The sequence below is a fragment of the Canis lupus genome, chromosome 6 (genome assembly GCF_003254725.2).
Source record: "Canis lupus dingo isolate Sandy chromosome 6, ASM325472v2, whole genome shotgun sequence".
In the NCBI taxonomy this organism is placed as follows: domain Eukaryota; kingdom Metazoa; phylum Chordata; class Mammalia; order Carnivora; family Canidae; genus Canis; species Canis lupus.
The window spans coordinates 53,267,718-53,284,043 of record NC_064248.1 but is presented as its reverse complement, the minus strand read 5'-3'; the positions used below and the strand labels follow the sequence as shown (position 1 = coordinate 53,284,043).

The 16,326-nt window shown below is 35.9% G+C and overlaps 1 long non-coding RNA gene across 1 annotated transcript in view; it reads right to left on the bottom strand.

The window, feature by feature from the left end:
- LOC112640808 (uncharacterized) overlaps nt 1-16,326 on the bottom strand; it is a 481,961-nt gene that overhangs the window by 207,842 nt on the left and 257,793 nt on the right. Inside the window, exon 11 of the long non-coding RNA XR_007411443.1 lies at nt 14,558-14,698. This is a non-coding gene — a long non-coding RNA (uncharacterized LOC112640808). The remainder of the gene's footprint in view (nt 1-14,557; nt 14,699-16,326) is intronic.

The following is a 16,326-nucleotide window of genomic DNA, read 5'->3' as shown; positions in this document are numbered from 1 at the left end:
CCATACCTTCTTAGATGGTAGAAAAGTGTTTAAGCTTTTTATCTTTTTTCTGTTCCCCAAGTACAAGAGAAAATAACCTTCTTACATCTGATCTAAATATTTCCTATATAGGAAGTGCTGTAAAATTAGAGTCCAGTTGTCCGAAATTATGAAATACAATTCAGCACCCTATGTGCTTCTACTGCACAAAATGAAATTGCAATTTATTTAGCCAAATTTGATGACATGTACAGAGATGTACTAATTGTTAAGTGGCTAGTCCAGAGTTCTCTGCAGTAGGTGGACTGTATAGGCTGGCTTTATTTGAAATGCTAATTATCTTAGAGCAGATTTTTTTTTCCTGTATGGATGTTATATTTCAGGACACATGGTTTGTACAGTTTGTTGAAATCCGTGTAGTGATGAGCCATTTAGTGGTAAGAGTACTATTTGTGTAACATATACTGTTTTTCACACAAATCTACTAGGTCTAACAAACTGACACTTTCTTTCCTTAGAAATAATTCCTCTGTAGAGGACTAACTCATCAAACCGGGTCTAATTAGAACAAGAGCTGGGTATCCTTACAGTTAGTTCTGTTCAAAGAGTAATATGACCAACTGGGTGACTAAATTTGGCTTAGGCAAAAATCTACCAGAATGTAGAAACAGTCCTGCATTCATGAGGACTAGGTACTTTAAAAAAAAATCCTCAGCCTTCTGTTTTTTCAGCCCCCTCCCCCAAATAAAAGCACTAGGACATTTTTAGAATCCTGTAGGCAAAACTATAAAACTAGAATTTAACACAGGAGAAAATTCAGATGACTTGTGTCTGGTGATGACTTTTTTAAGATTTTATTTTTTAAACTCTACACCTAATGTGGAGCTTGAACTCAAGAGCCCAAGATCAAGAGTTGCATGCTACACAAACTAAGCCAACCAGGCACCCCTTGGAAATGACTTTTTAGATATAACAGTAAGGGCATGATACATGAAAGAACGAAATGATAATCTGGACTTCATTAAAATTAAAAGCATCTTCTCTGTGAAAGACACTGTTAAGAAAATGAGAGGACAGTACACAGACTGGGAGAAAATATTTGCAAAAGACATATCTGATAAAGGACTGTTATCTAAATATACACAGAACTCTTAAAAATCAACAGTAAAAAAAAACAAGTGTACTAAAAAACAATATGGCCAAAAATCTGAACATACACTTCACCAAAAATGATAAGCTGATGATAAATAAGCATATGAAAAGATGCTCCACATCATGTATCATCAGGGAAATGTAAATTAGAACAATGAGATACTACTTCACACCCATTAGAATGGCCCAAATCCAGAACGCTAACTACTACAAATGCTGGCAAAGAGGTGGAACAACAGGAATTCTCTCACGCATTGCTGGTGGGAATGCAAAATGGTACAGTCAATTTGGGGAGACAGTTTTGTGGTTTCTTATCAAACGAAACATACTCCTTCCATACAAGCCAATTATCATGCTCCTCGATATTTACCCATAGGGATTTAAAACCTTAAATCCACACAAAGACCTATACACAGATCTCTACAGAAGTTTTATTCACAGTGGTCAAACTTGGAAGCAACAAGATGGCTTTCACTAGGTGAATGGGTAGATAAATAGATTAGTACAGCCAGACAATGGAATGTTATTCAGCAATAAAAAATGAGCGATCAAACCATGAGAAGACAAGAAAGAATCTTCAGTGAAAGAAACCAATCTGAGAAGGCTAGACACCATACGAATTCAACCATATGACATTCTAGAGAGGCAAAACCATGGGGATGGTATAATAATCCATGGTGGCCAGGGTTTGGGAGGAGGGCAAGATGAATGGGCGGAGTACAGGGAATTTTTAGGGCAGTGAAACTATTTTGCATGATCCTGTAAGGGTACATTCATATCATTATACATTTGTCAAAACCTATAGAAGGTACATCACTGAGACTGAACCCTAATGTAGACTATGTACTCAAGATGGTAATGATGTGTCAGTGTAGGTTCGTTGATTATAAGAAATGTACAACTCTGGTTCCAGATACTGGGAGGCAGGCTGTGCATGGGGGCGAGGGGTGGGTAAGGAATATATAGAAACCCTTTGTACTTCCTACTCAATTTTGCCATAAACCTAAAACTACTTTAAAAATTAAAATGTTTGGGCAGCCCGGGTGGCTCAGTGGCTTAGCACCGCCTTCAGGCAGGGCCTGATCCTGGAGACCTGGGATGGAGTCCCCCATCAGGCTCTCTGCATGGAGCCTGCTTCTCCTTCTGCCTGTGCCTCTCTCTCTCTCTCTCTCTCTCTCTCTCTGTCTCTCATGAATAAATAAATAAAATCTTTTTAAAAAATTAAAATGTTTATAAGTGAGTTGTTTGCGAAGATCATCATCATGTTAATAGAAAGAGTGAACATTTTTTTAAAAGATTTTATTTATTTATTCATGGGTGACACAGAGAGAGAGAGAGAGAGAGAGAGAGAGAGAGGCAGAGACACAGGCAGGGGGAGAAGCAGGCTCCCTGTGGGTAGCCTGATGCAGGAGCTGATCCCAAGACCCCAAGGTCATGACCTGAGCCACCTAAGCCAAAGGCAGACACTCAACCGCTGAGCCACCCAGGTGCCCCTGGAAAGAGTGAAATTTTAAGGTACTTATGAAAGGCATAAGATCATAATGCTTTGTTCATACAAAATCTAGCTTCTTTGGTTTGCAATGCAGGAATCCAGAAGGTAGAAAATAACCCTCATTAAAGAGGAATCCAGTGAGTCAAAATATGTTTTGCAGACAACATGGCAGGTGTATATTTTCAAGGCAGCCTTCGGAGGTCACAATTATCTTCTCTATTAACCACTGGTTATTTTCATAGTGACCCAGCAGAACACCTTATAATATCCTAGATTTTTTAGGAGATATTTAAGAAATGGAGAAATTGTCTGTGTTAAACTTTATAGAAGGCAGAAGAGCCTTGACTTAGCTAGGATTTAAACTTTCACACATGGCTTTTCCAAAGAGCTTTGATTCAGCTCTCGTAGTAAGCCTGAGGAACGGTTACTGGTATACATGGTGAACATTCCCTTATTCCTTTCATTGGTTCCCACTTTGCCTATCTTCAGAGAATGTGAAAGCACTTGCCTTTCCGTTAGTAACTTTTCTAAGGGTGTCAACACAGAGAGTTCCTTATTTTGGGAATGAGTGTTTATGATTTTCGATTTTTTTTTTCTCTATACTGTTCCAGCAGTGAACAGACTTTTAACAAATCTCCAAAATAAACTCATTTATCAAGGCTTTCTCATATTTGTCATTTTGAAAGACTGAACAAACATCAGTAAAAGAAGCAATCCAAGTTCTCATGCCAAATGTGTGCATGTCCAAGACCAGGATTTCTTCATGCTTAAATGTGGATTTGGAACTTCAACTGTTAGGTATTTTTAATTTTCTTTCTAACTTATTTTTGTTTCTCCTCCTTCACTTGCTCCAGTTTTGATGGACCTTAAAGGTAGGACTACTTGCCACTTAGAAAAAGATGTGTTCTAGCAGACGGAAGGCTGAACTACCTTCTATTTTATTTGGAAGAAGACTTGATTTCAGGCCAATGAGTCACTAATTGTGGCTCAGAGAATGTTTTCCAGATGACTGTAGGTTAGTCCAAAACACAAAAGGACCCAGTTGGTCTAAAGTCTGAATGACAGTCCCAGAGAGAGTTAAACAAAGGTTGGAGGGGATTATTTTTGTTGCTGGAAACACATCTGTAGTATCTGCAGAGCTAGGCTAAAATGAGCAAGCAAGAAGAGAGGACAGAGTCCATCTTTGGATGGCTCCATTCTTTCTACTTTTTCTTTTTCAGGGGAAGCAATATAAGGATTTGAACTCAACTGTTCTCACTGTAACTTTTTATTAGTGGAGATACATGGCTAGCCATCGAGTTCAGGCCTGCTACCCTACCATCCTCTTATCTATGTGCATGTCACTATTTCATCTTCATCTCCCCATTTTCCAGACTCCCTAATTTCTCTTTCTATTTCTATTGCTCTCTCATTCTAACCTTTAATGTCATTTTCTTTGTATAAAACCTAAACACTTTCAGAGGCTAGACAAGCCATCTAAATATGTTAAGTGACAGGGCAGTGCATCAAAGAGTTGTGGAGACTCAATAAACTAAAATGCATGACCTATCCAAAGGTGGTCAAATTCTAATGTGAATTTATTGGCTAATAAACAAAATCCAAATGCCAGACCCCCCACTGGTCATCACTTTGCAAATGCTGCTCTATTTCATTTATATCGACCTTCTTTTCTTTCATCTTTCTAAAAAATTTCAGGGTGAGGATGGAGTTCATAATTTTCAAATTCTGGTTCTGCCTTACTTTGCCAATTCACAAGTTTATTTATAATTTTACTTATAAGTTATGAATAATGATTTATAATTAATTGATTGGTTAATTGAATGTATTAGTTAATTCAAATTAATCTCTCTGTACCTCAGTTTCCTCATCTCAAAAAACGGGATGATAATGGTACTTATTAATTAAGTTGTTATGAAGATTATGCATAGGTAGGACACAGATGTACTATGTAAATGTTTTAAAAATAAATGTTAGATTTTATTACAGCCCAGAAAAGCTGCCCAAACCCTGAATTTCACTTTTCTGCCTGCCTCCATTACCTCCTTCCTCTCTGTGTTCCTGAGGAGAATGCTTATCAGGAATCAACAAGGAGATAAGGCACAGATTATGATTTGATTGATTCATCAATGATTGGTTATTTGGTTGAAACATGCTGCTTAGTCTTGAAACCTAAACAATTTCCTCACTACTCTTAAGTTTAAATCTTGATAGCTTGTCAGCAGAATCAGATGTTAGAGCTTCAAAGGAAGTCAGCATGATCTTTGTATTATAATGTTTTCACACGATTTGCAAAAGTATGAAACTCTACAATTAGTCCTTTTTCTTACTGACTCCCCACTCCCCAACCCTTTCCCTCAACACATTTCCTCACTCATAAAGAGGCATTCATGTCCCTGTGGGCATTTAGGGGGAACTGACTCCAGGAAAATAGAAGGAATAGTTAGCTTGAATTTCTGGGGCTATATTTATGAGGTTTGTAGTCACCTTTTATAGTTCAATTATAGTTAACTGTCTCCGGGTAAAAAAAAAGCTTCTAAGAATGCTTCTAGTGTTTTTCAATTCAACTTTTAAATGTTTCCAAGAGTATTTTAGACTAGTCACTACACAAGAACACTTAAAATGTCCTGAAGCTTACAGCCCATATATGGAAGAACTTGAATGAGATTTTTTTAAAAATCAGTAACAATCTTAAGAACATATATGACATTATAAACAACTCATTATAAATTCAGTGTATCATATAACATATATAAACTTTTTTTAAAAAAGGTATGGGAATCTGTTTTTTCTCTTTCAGGACCCAATCTAATTCTAGAATAGTACTGGTCATTAATTTTTTTGTTCAAATTGTGCCACACTGCACTTAGTTATCCTGTCTCCCTAGTGTCCTCTGGTCTGTGGCAATTTCTTTAATTTGCTAGAGCAGCTCACAAAACTCAGAAAAACATTTTACTTACTAGATTACCAGTTTATCATAAAAGGACATAATTCAGAAATAGCCAGATGGGAGAGATGTGTATAGCAAGGTATGGGGAAAGGGCTCAGAGCTTCCATGTTCTCTAGGCAAGCCATCTTTTCTGCATCCTCTTGTGTTTAACAACCTGAAAGCTCTGTATCTTCTTGCTTGTGGGCTTTTGCCGAGGCTTAATTATGTAGGCCTGAGTGATTAAGTCATTGGCCATTGGCAATTGATTCAACCTCCAGTCCCTCTCCCCTTTTCAGGGATCAGGGAGATGGATCTGAAAGTCCCAACCCTCTAATCACTTGGTCTTTCCGGTAACCAGGCACATCCCAAATCTGCCTGGGGCCCCACCCTAATTTACCTGATTAGCATAAACTCAGGAGTGCTTAAAAGTGACACCTAAAGAATTATCAAAAGACATTCCTATTATTTAGAAAATTCCAAGGGTTCTGGGAGTTCTGTGCCAGAAATTGAGGACAAAGACCATATATATTTCTTACTGCACCTCAATTTTGGTTTTTCTGATATTTTTTTCATGATTAGACTAGGATTATGGGTTTTTAGAAGAATACTGAAGAGGTGAAGTGTCCTCATCATACATATTCATGGGTAATGGCTGTGCCCAATACTGCTGCTAGCTTTCATCTTACAGCTGAGGCAATGTTTGTCAGGGTGTGTGTGTGTGTGTGTGTGTGTATGTTTTAAACTATTTTTCCGTATTAATGCACTAATCTTTTGGAAGTGAGTCACTAGGTCTAACTCATTCTCAAAAGTTAGAAGTATTGGGAAATTAAGCTCCAAACTCTTGATAGAGCTTAGTTACTTGCAATTGTCATGGAAGGAAGAACAGTCTTCATTTATTTGAATCAGTATGGACTCTTGAATATTTATTTTGTACTACATTATTTACTTTGTTGCTCAAATTGTTCCATATTTTCTTATTGGGAGCTCTTTCAGTTGGCTTCTATGTCCCTTTGACATTTTTTTTTTTTTTATCATTTCCTTACTTTCTGACACTATAAAATATTCCACACTCATCTTGTATTTTTCCTGCTCCAGCCCCAGAATCAATTATGTCTCCAATGACACCTAGTTAATTTGATTAAAATGGTATTTAGAAACCAAGATCTAGGTATATGTGCGCTCATCACTAGTGGGTTATTGTTGCTTCTAGGATCTCTCAAGAGAGCTAAGTAATACATACACGTATATATACTAACATAATTATGCATATACACATGTGTATGATTGCTTCTATATCTACTAACTGATATATACACATGTCTGTGATTGTTTCTATAGCTACCATCTGTATCGATATTAAGTTAAACATGAGTTCACCCTGATGTCTCCAACTCTGATCCACCACCATGAAATTTATTCTAGTTGTCCTCTCTTATCTGTAACTTATTTCTCCAACAGTAAGGAACCGGGCACCCACTATCCAGCTTCCTTTTACTTACTTATCAACCCCAATACAGATGTAAAGCCTTTCATTATTACTAACTTGTCCTCCCATGAAAAAAAATTGCCAACTAGAGTACAGTGTTTATGTACAATTCCTTTCTGTCTTTAGATTTATAGCTTCTTTATTTTTGTCTTTAACTTTAAAATTTAATTTTACAGCCAGAATACTATTTTTCAAAGTTACATACGTCAGCTCTTCTTCCCCTTATCTTCTTCAGTGCTGATATGTCCTACTTTTGTAACAAAGTTTAATCCATTTGCTCTTCGACATCCTGGTCAGTGCTTTCTTTTTCTTAGTTTGCATATATTAAAGGTCACTCTTTTTGAAACACAATTCTATGGGATTTGACAAATACATGTATTCACCACCCAGTTCAACTCCTTTTTGAACTCTATAAGGTTAAGTTCAGGTTCTGACCTGTACCCAAAAGTTCTGCCATCAGAAAACATCTCATTACTTCCTATCCACACATCAAATGCCTTCATGTGACCCTTCAATGACCTTCATGTATACTAGATTCTTCTTTTTTCTCCAAATATTCCAACTGCAGAGCTTTTGAGTTGGTTGTGCTACCAAAGGACTGAAACTTTGGAGAAACCTGAATAATACAAAAAATTATGTCTATGTCTAAAATATTTCCTTGGGTATGATATTTTGTAAAAAGGATTAATCTTAACATTTAATATTGTGTGTATTTGTTCCATCTTTGGGTTTTTTTTTTCCTTTTTATCAACATATTTTTCAGATTAGGATCAATAATAGATCCTAAAATGTTTTCACAATTGTTATCTAGTTTTTATCATTTATACCCAATTTAATTCTTAAAGTTTGCAAACTCAAAAGAATTTTATTTTACAGAAAATACACCATTAATAGCACATCTCATTATCATCTATATAAACCACATAAATAATTTCAGTAGTAATGTCTTGATCAACCTTTTAGTATATAATTCCTTTTTTGTTAATGTAGCATATTTTTTGTTAAAATATTTTTCTAATTGTTTAACTTTGTCTTGGCTTCTTTAACAGGTTTTGAATCTGAATAATTATCACATTTCATTTAATTTTTTCTTTTGGAGATGTAGAATACATGGTTGCAATACCTTATGAATCTCTTTTTAAATTGATGAAATTTATCTTTTTGGGCAGCCTGGGTGGCTCAACAGTTCAGCGCTGCCTTCAGCCCAGGGTATGATCCTGGAGACCCAGGATTGAGTCCCACATTGGGCTCCCTGCATGGAGCCTGCTTCTCCCTTTGCCTGTGTCTCTACCTCTCTCTCTCCCTCTCTCTCTCTCTCTCCGCTTCTCATGAATAAATAAAATCTTAAAAAAAATTAAGAACTAAAATTTATCTTTTCCTGGATTTCTATGAAGATTAACAGGAGATGATTGAAAATGCATTTGCTGAAAGCTGACCTGGAACACAGAACTCTCAGATCTGCACATTTAAGTATTTTGCTTTGCTTTCAAGGTTGTCAACATGATATGTGGGCTTCTGCTTTTGCAATTATTTTAAATGTGGTTATTAAATCCCTTTGGGAAATTGTTTTCCAATTCTTGCATTTTCTTATGTACTCTCCTTTTATTTAGTCAAGGTATTAAAAGTATGTTTCTTTTGAGAAATATACTTGCTTTTCATTAAGAAATGAAAAGAGATAGAAAGTACAGGGAGGCTGGCAGAGGATAGAAAATTGGACTCAGAGAAAAGAGAAACTATTATTGTTAGCCTGAATTTCAATTTTAAAATGAAAACTTGAAGGTCAGAAGAGAGAAACTAGTATTTTATCCCAAAGTAAAATTTAAGGTAAGCCCAACTTTAACTAAAAAAAAATATTCAGTCATTTATTAATAAACTAATTATTCATTCATCCATAATTAGTTTCTAGTTTCAAAATAAAATTGGGGTAATCATTTCCAAATTGTTTTATTAGAAGATGGGATTCCTATGAAATTTAATAACTTCAATTGAGTATCTTCTGAGGAAATCAAAATATGTGCATTTTTATTCTTGTCAAATTTAGGGTAATCAACAATATGATTAAAGGCTTTTAATTTAGTTGTCACCAAAGACATAAACCAAAGATGGCAAACACCCAGCATAAACAGCAACTCTAGACACATCCAAGGCAGACATCAATAATCAATTACAGTGACTGTGCCACTATGTCAATAAGGCAAGATCCCGAATCCTTACCATAGCACTGCTAGACATCCAGTGTCAAGCATATAAAGACAAAGGAAAAATTAAACTTAGTTACCATTAACCAAATAACTATAAACTTCTCACCTCCCTGAGATATCAAATGCATGACAAAGGATACTCCTTATGTGTAGGTAGTTGTACAGGTTGTACGATTTCTTGACTGACCCCAATAACACTCTTTTTAAAATGTCATGCAATTTTCTGGATTTATTCTAGTAGATTTTATTTCCACATACATAATATTACAAATTAACAAAAAACTCTTACTTGCTTACTTACTTGAGAATATGAAAAATTTACAAAAGATCTGTTCTCATAGATACATTCTTTCCGTATACAGGATTTGCTTATTGCCATGGACATGGAGATTAACTGATAAAGTCACTTAACAAAACAGTCAAATACATAACATCTATTTTAATGAAACTTAGAGAATATGAAGATTATGAGTGGAATTAATACAGTAAAATAATGAACAGGATTTACATTTACTGGGAGCTATATAAAAAACAACAAATCAATCTACACTAAGTTCATTTAGCCTCAGTTTTACATCTCCTAGGACAGGAATTGTGTAGCCTACAAAACAATTTATATTTTATCTGTACCATCTAATTAATTAAATGGCCCCAGAGTACCAGACTCACAAATCTCGTTAATAGCTGAATACTGAAATAAAGGCTGTTCACCCCTACTAGAATAATATTTGCATATCCCCACCTGTGATGGGTAATAAGTACCTGCCACAAATCAGAATTATGAATTTTGTACGCCTAACAAAACCGCAGGGGAAATTATACCTCAGACATTCCATAATAATTGCAGCTAAGCTGTTTAGTGCCATCCACTTATTCTGCCTGAAGTGTTTAAAGCAGCAACAGTTGTAAATGAATTCAGGCACATATTCAAGGGAATTTTTTTTTTTTCAAAAAGTTTTTCTGTCTTGCCATATGTAATTATCTTTACGGAAGTATTCAACTGCAAGTTATAACGCATTCACATTTAAAGAAGCAAATTAGAAAAAATAAAGAGAGTTCTTTCCATCAGCCTATTAGGTGTATATTAGAATTCTGTTATTGAAACTCTGGAATAGCTCGAGATGGATTTCGAGGTATTGACATTCTGAAACTTAGGTAGGCTACATAGGCTGGGATTCTAATTCTGCAATCTATAAATTGGATAAATGATATTCAGGGTAGAAAGCCAGGAAATTGTGATATTATGATGAAGCAAACGCTGGACAAGTAACCCCAGGTTTCAAGATTGCATAAGGTGGTCCAGCTCTAAAATGGCTTATCTGAGCTATGGAGTCCATAGTCCCCTAGGAGAAATCTAGCCTAAGACCACCACAATCCTGGACCATTAGCTGGGAACAATGAGAGCTGCAAGGGGCATAGGTATCTCTTCTAAGTGTTAAGCTCCAACATGGGAAGTGTCATTGTAGTACTCAGCACAGAGTATCACACAGGAAGAAATAACAAATACCTTAGTATTCACTATTAAATACCAGTTACCATGTTATGATGAGTTAAACTATCTCATTACATGAGAAATAAGTACAAAAGGGGCAAGAGATGACCTGTTTAGGAAGTATGGACATTGTTTAACAATTTAAATGGCAGTGAGGTACACTGGAGAGGTAAGTTAACTAAACATTGAAAGACCCAGTTTCAGCTCTTGCCAGGAATTAACCTTGAGAGCTTGACCAAGTCAGTTTCTCTGGGTTTCCCTTCCCTCATCTATAAAATGTTAACAAAAATAGTTTCATCTCTGTAGCAATGTACTGACCAAATTACCTACTGCTTAGGATGGCTGTGTAGCTCTGCAGCTATACTGTACACACCTTAGCATCTCACTGTGACTGCCACTATTTATTTTTCTTCCATTAGGGATTTGGCTGATTGGCTGCCTGCCTTCTAATGCAAGTTTCTGTACCTAAGAGACTTTACTGCAAAAGGGAAGGAGGGGCACTCTAGAGAATATATGAAAATAATCCAATCCTTTGGAGACAAAGAGTCTCTTCCTACCTATTTTTTCTGTGTATGCTTAGCCTGAGTGTGTACAAGAAATCAACCTCATTTTCTAGAAAAGGCTCTAAAAATAACTAGGATTTATATATTTTCAAAAGAGTGGGCAGGGCACAATGAGTCACTAAGAGGTGATTAAGTCAGGTTGTTTGAGGTTCCCTGAGGTGACAGGATGGTCTGTAGGCTTTAAAAATAAAGCTTATATAGCCTATTACCATGATGAAGTGAAATTCAAAATTACATTTTATATTTGTAAAGGACTAACAGGCAAGGTCCCTATGGATTGTCAAATACTACATAAAATGCTATAAAAACTAGACCATAATCTCTCACTAACTTACACATTAGCCTGAGGCAGTAAAGATGGTTTTTATTGGAACTAGATTTTGTGAGGGGAAAAAGAAAGTTACGCACAGTTTATCCTGGCTTTTCAGGCACTTTGCTTCTTCCTTGAGTTAACATGACGTATTCTAAGTGATTAAATAAACTTGTCTAGCAACTCTTCTCATGCACTTGAAAGGAAGCAAAGTAAAGAAGGATTTACTCTGAAGAGAGGTCTTAATTCTACCACTGAAAAGTGTCCCTACTTTAGTCTAATCATCACTACAGAAACCAAGAAAGGCAAGAAAAATGAAAGCTTCTAAAATAGCTGATTGTAGAGACCCACTTATACTCCATGTATGATTTCACTTATCACATCATACCTCTGCAAATCTAAAGTAATATGCAGGGGAAGAATTCAGGAAATGGAGGAGGGATCACTGTCAGCATATGACCCAGGTAAGGTAATAGTTGATATTTTAGTTCATTTATTATTATTTTTTAAAGATTTTATTTATTTATTTATGAGAGACACAGAGAGAGAGAGAGAGAGAGAGAGAGAGAGAGAGGCAGAGACACAGGCAGAGGAAGAAGCAGGCTCCATGCAGGGAGCCTGATGTGGGACTCAATCCCGGATCCAGGGATCATGCCCTGAGCTGGAGGCAGATGCTCAACACTGAGCCACCCAGGTGTCCCTAGTTCATTCATTATAACTGAAGTTCTGGGCAAGGCTTTTCAAACATTTGGGGGAATTAGTCATTTTTTCTTATGTTCAAGATAAAACTTTGTTACTTCAAGAGTAACTTTGAACAGCTTACAGTCAGATTTACAATATGTGGCAGATTTATCAATGATCTCTACTCAAGCAGTTGAGCAATGTGCATATTGGTGTCTTTTGTTTCCTTTTTTTTTTTTTTTTTGGTGTCTTTTTCATTTGCCTTTCAAGAGTTGGGAATGTGCAGAATCCTGGAAGCTTGGACTAAACTTTAATGGGGACAAACTGCTGGCTATTTAAATCTGGCCTCCCCTAATATTTAGACTGGTCCAATTGAGGATTAACCTTCCATAACTTAGGTAAAATGGAGAGGAGGGTAGTGAACCTGAGTCTTGAAACTCTCAGGTAAAAGGCCCATGTTTAATCTCATGCCTTATGAGCTCCTGAAAAGGTCAGATGTGGTAGGAAGCATGTTTGACCTTTGCTGTCAGAATGACCCCTGTCTTAATCCCACACCAATCATTTATTACCTCTATGACTTGGTAGCTAAATTACCTCCTCTGAACTTCAGTTTTGTTTTTATTTTTCCCCCATCAGTAAAATGGGAACAATGACAACCATCTCAAATATTGCTTGGAAGATTAAATGAAATCTCATATATGGCTCAGGGTTACCTTACTGGAACTAGATTCAGGGTTCCAGCAAAGGAGGAGCCCTGAGTCTGGAACATAGTGACCAAAGAAAGAAAATGCTCTAAAAAAGGGAGAAGAGATTAGTGTTCATTGCTATAGAAAGATCTAATAAAATACAGCTTAAAACAATCCCTTTCTCCTTGTATCTTCCAAACCACTGTCTCTATTCTGTCCTTTGTTAGTATCTTCCTTCACTTTACTAAACTGTTTTCATCAAGATTCTCAATGAATTCCTGTTGCTAAACGCAAAACTCACTTTGGTCCTTTTTTATTAAGGTAAAACCAGTACAGTTTGGAGACTTGGAAAGGAAGAATTATAGGTGCAAAGAGCTTGCCTGGATTCAGAGTGAGAGCCTGAATGGCAAATTGCCATTTTAGTAAATGCGTCAACTTGAGCAAGCTATTTGACTATTCTGAGCTTGTTTTCCTTCTCTATTATTAGAAGGAAAGGAAAAAAAAAAAAAACTCTACTTACCAAGTTCTGATAAAGACTAAGATCTGATAATAATACACAGAAGTATATGGTACCCTGCTTGGAATGTGATAAGTGCCCAGCAAACATTTTGCTTTTCCCTTCCCCTGATAGAAAATATTACCACATAGCAGCCATCATTTTCTTCTACCCTTTATCATGCAAGCTTCTCCTAAAATAGGTTAGGAAACCTATTTTAATTATCTGTGCATCCATAATACCCAGCACACTATCTGAAACATAGTGCATGTTCAGTAAATTCATATTGGTTGAATGAAAACGAAAAACAGCATGAATAATGACATAGGGGAGTTCCTATAGAAGAAATGTTTGATGGTGCTGACACCAGTTTCCTAGTGCAAGTTTCTTTTAGAGGGTCTATTGAGAGATCAAGTATAATGATCATGCATAATAAAAAGACTACAGATAACAATCAGTAACATTTTATAAGAATATCTTATGTGAGAAGCCTGGGTGGCTCAGTGGTTTAGCGCCACCTTCACCCCATGGCGTGATCCTGGGGACTGGGATCGAGTCCCACGTTGGGCTCCCTGCATGGAGCCTGCTTCTCCCTCTGCCTGTCTTTGCCTCTCTCTCTCTCTCTTTCTCTCATGAATAAATAAGTAAAATCTTAAAAAAAAAAAGTATTAATAAAAAGAAGATCTTATGTGTGTCTCATGATAAGTGCATTATATGTGTTACCTTAATCATCACACAAGCTTTTTTTTTTTTTTTTTTTTTCATCACACGAGCTTTAAGAAAACTGCCCTGTGTCCATTTTACAGAAGAAACAATTGCTTACACAATTAAGCAACTATCCAAGATCATACACCAGCTGAGAGTGGAGCTGTGTTTTGAATCTAGACCTGCTTGGAGAGTCTCTGTTCTTAAGCCCTATGCTATGTGCCTGATTCCCCACCAAATGTGTGTTGTGAATACATGACTGACAAGGCCTTCCCTGATGTAGCCACCCCCTATCTCCAGGCTTTTCACATGCTCCTCCCTGCAATCTTTTCCCATTCCATTTTCCTTCTTTAAACATTCAATGATCTTTCTCACCGTTGGGTCTTACCACAAAGTTTCCTCATCTCCTTCCAGAAGTTCCCTCTACCCAAGTTGTCTTGAATGTGTTTCCTCTTCCTGCCACTGAACTATCCTTGATTTTAACATTTTGATGGAAGGCAGTGTGGCAATGTTTAAATGGAGGATGAGCCTGAAGCCAGATGAAACCTGGTTACAACATGTATGACTCTGAGCAACTTAGCTTTTTCAATGAGGCAATAACCATATGTACTTCACAGGACGTTCAAAGGACTAAATGAGAAAATGCATGCAAAGCACTTGCTTTAGTAAGTACTTAATACATGGCATCTATTATTAAGATGATGAATACTTTTACTCTTGCCTTAAAATTCCTTACTTAAGTCATGGTCTAAAAGTTTTTCAAATCTTTTAAGTTCATTTCAGTTATATCTAAAATAAATGCTTATTAATATATTTCCTTATATATTACATGTTCAAAATAGAAGAAAGACATGAATATCAGTAATTGAGCTTGGTATGTGAATGAAGAGAACTTTCTCAGGGGTTTCTGGTGAAAAAAGTTTCACATGAAACATTGACTTATTTGTTTCTGTGTAAGACCAGAAAAATATGATGATTGATTTTTGAGACTAAAATCAAAGTAGATATTAACTTATATTTGAGTATGATTTTGCCCTAGACTGAAATTATTGTACTTAACTGTTCCAGTTTTAATTTAGGGCTAATTCAAAGTAAGTAATACATTTCTCTCATTGCTATTTAAATTAGAGACAAGTTGCATGTATTTTATGTATTTGTACATATATACAATGTGTGTTATTAGGCTTTGGAGAATATTATGAATTCACAATAAAGATTATTTTAAAACTACAATAAAAATACCGTTTTCTATTCCCAAAACCATATTCTACAGTTTATAAAATATGACTGTTTAATAAATGCTGGAGTTCTCCCATAATTCTCTTGGGTAATTTGTTTACCCAAGGTTTTTATATGCTTATGACTAAATCAGGAATTACGAAAACTGTGATATATTCAAGCAAAACCTTCATAACCAATTGGGTTATGCATTGTCTATTTAAATATCTTTGATTTCTGCAAAACGTATACCAATGCATACTCTTAAAGCTATGCTTAAGGCTGGTTAAAGCTAAATTAAAGACATATATAAAAGGTGATTTTTATGTCTATGCACAGGCTAAGTAGACCTGTGAAAAGTTATCTTGGGTTTTTGTTTTTTAATCTGTTCTTTTCATCTCTACAAAACGTTTCTTCTGATCTCCTTTCTCTATTTCCCCAGATTCATCCTCAATGATGTCATTTCTATTATCAAAGATCTTTAGTGTCTCTTTAAGATTTACCAAATGAAAGTAATTAGTACAACCTTCTTATCTCAGTATTTAAGAACATCCAGATACCCAGATTACCCTGTAGTTGGCACAGAAACAAAAATCAGAGGGAAAGAAAAAAAAAAAAAAAAGAAGAAACAAAAATGGGAGTAGACATTTAGGAGACACAAATCCATTTTGTATCATCTCCCTGGCATATCACCTTGCATAAATAATTTCATCTTTTCTAAGTCTTTGCTATCTCAACTGTAGGATGAAAAAGTTAAACTATAGTTTCCTAAAGTTTGCCATAGCTCTAGAAGTCCATGTGTCTTTGATTTAATCCTTCCAGACATATTTTGTATGAGGTCCCTACATATTTCATTAGTTCCAAGTAAACCACACTATATACTGATTCATGCACACACCCATCTGCTTTTTTGGCTTCTTTTGGTATTACTGACTTCTT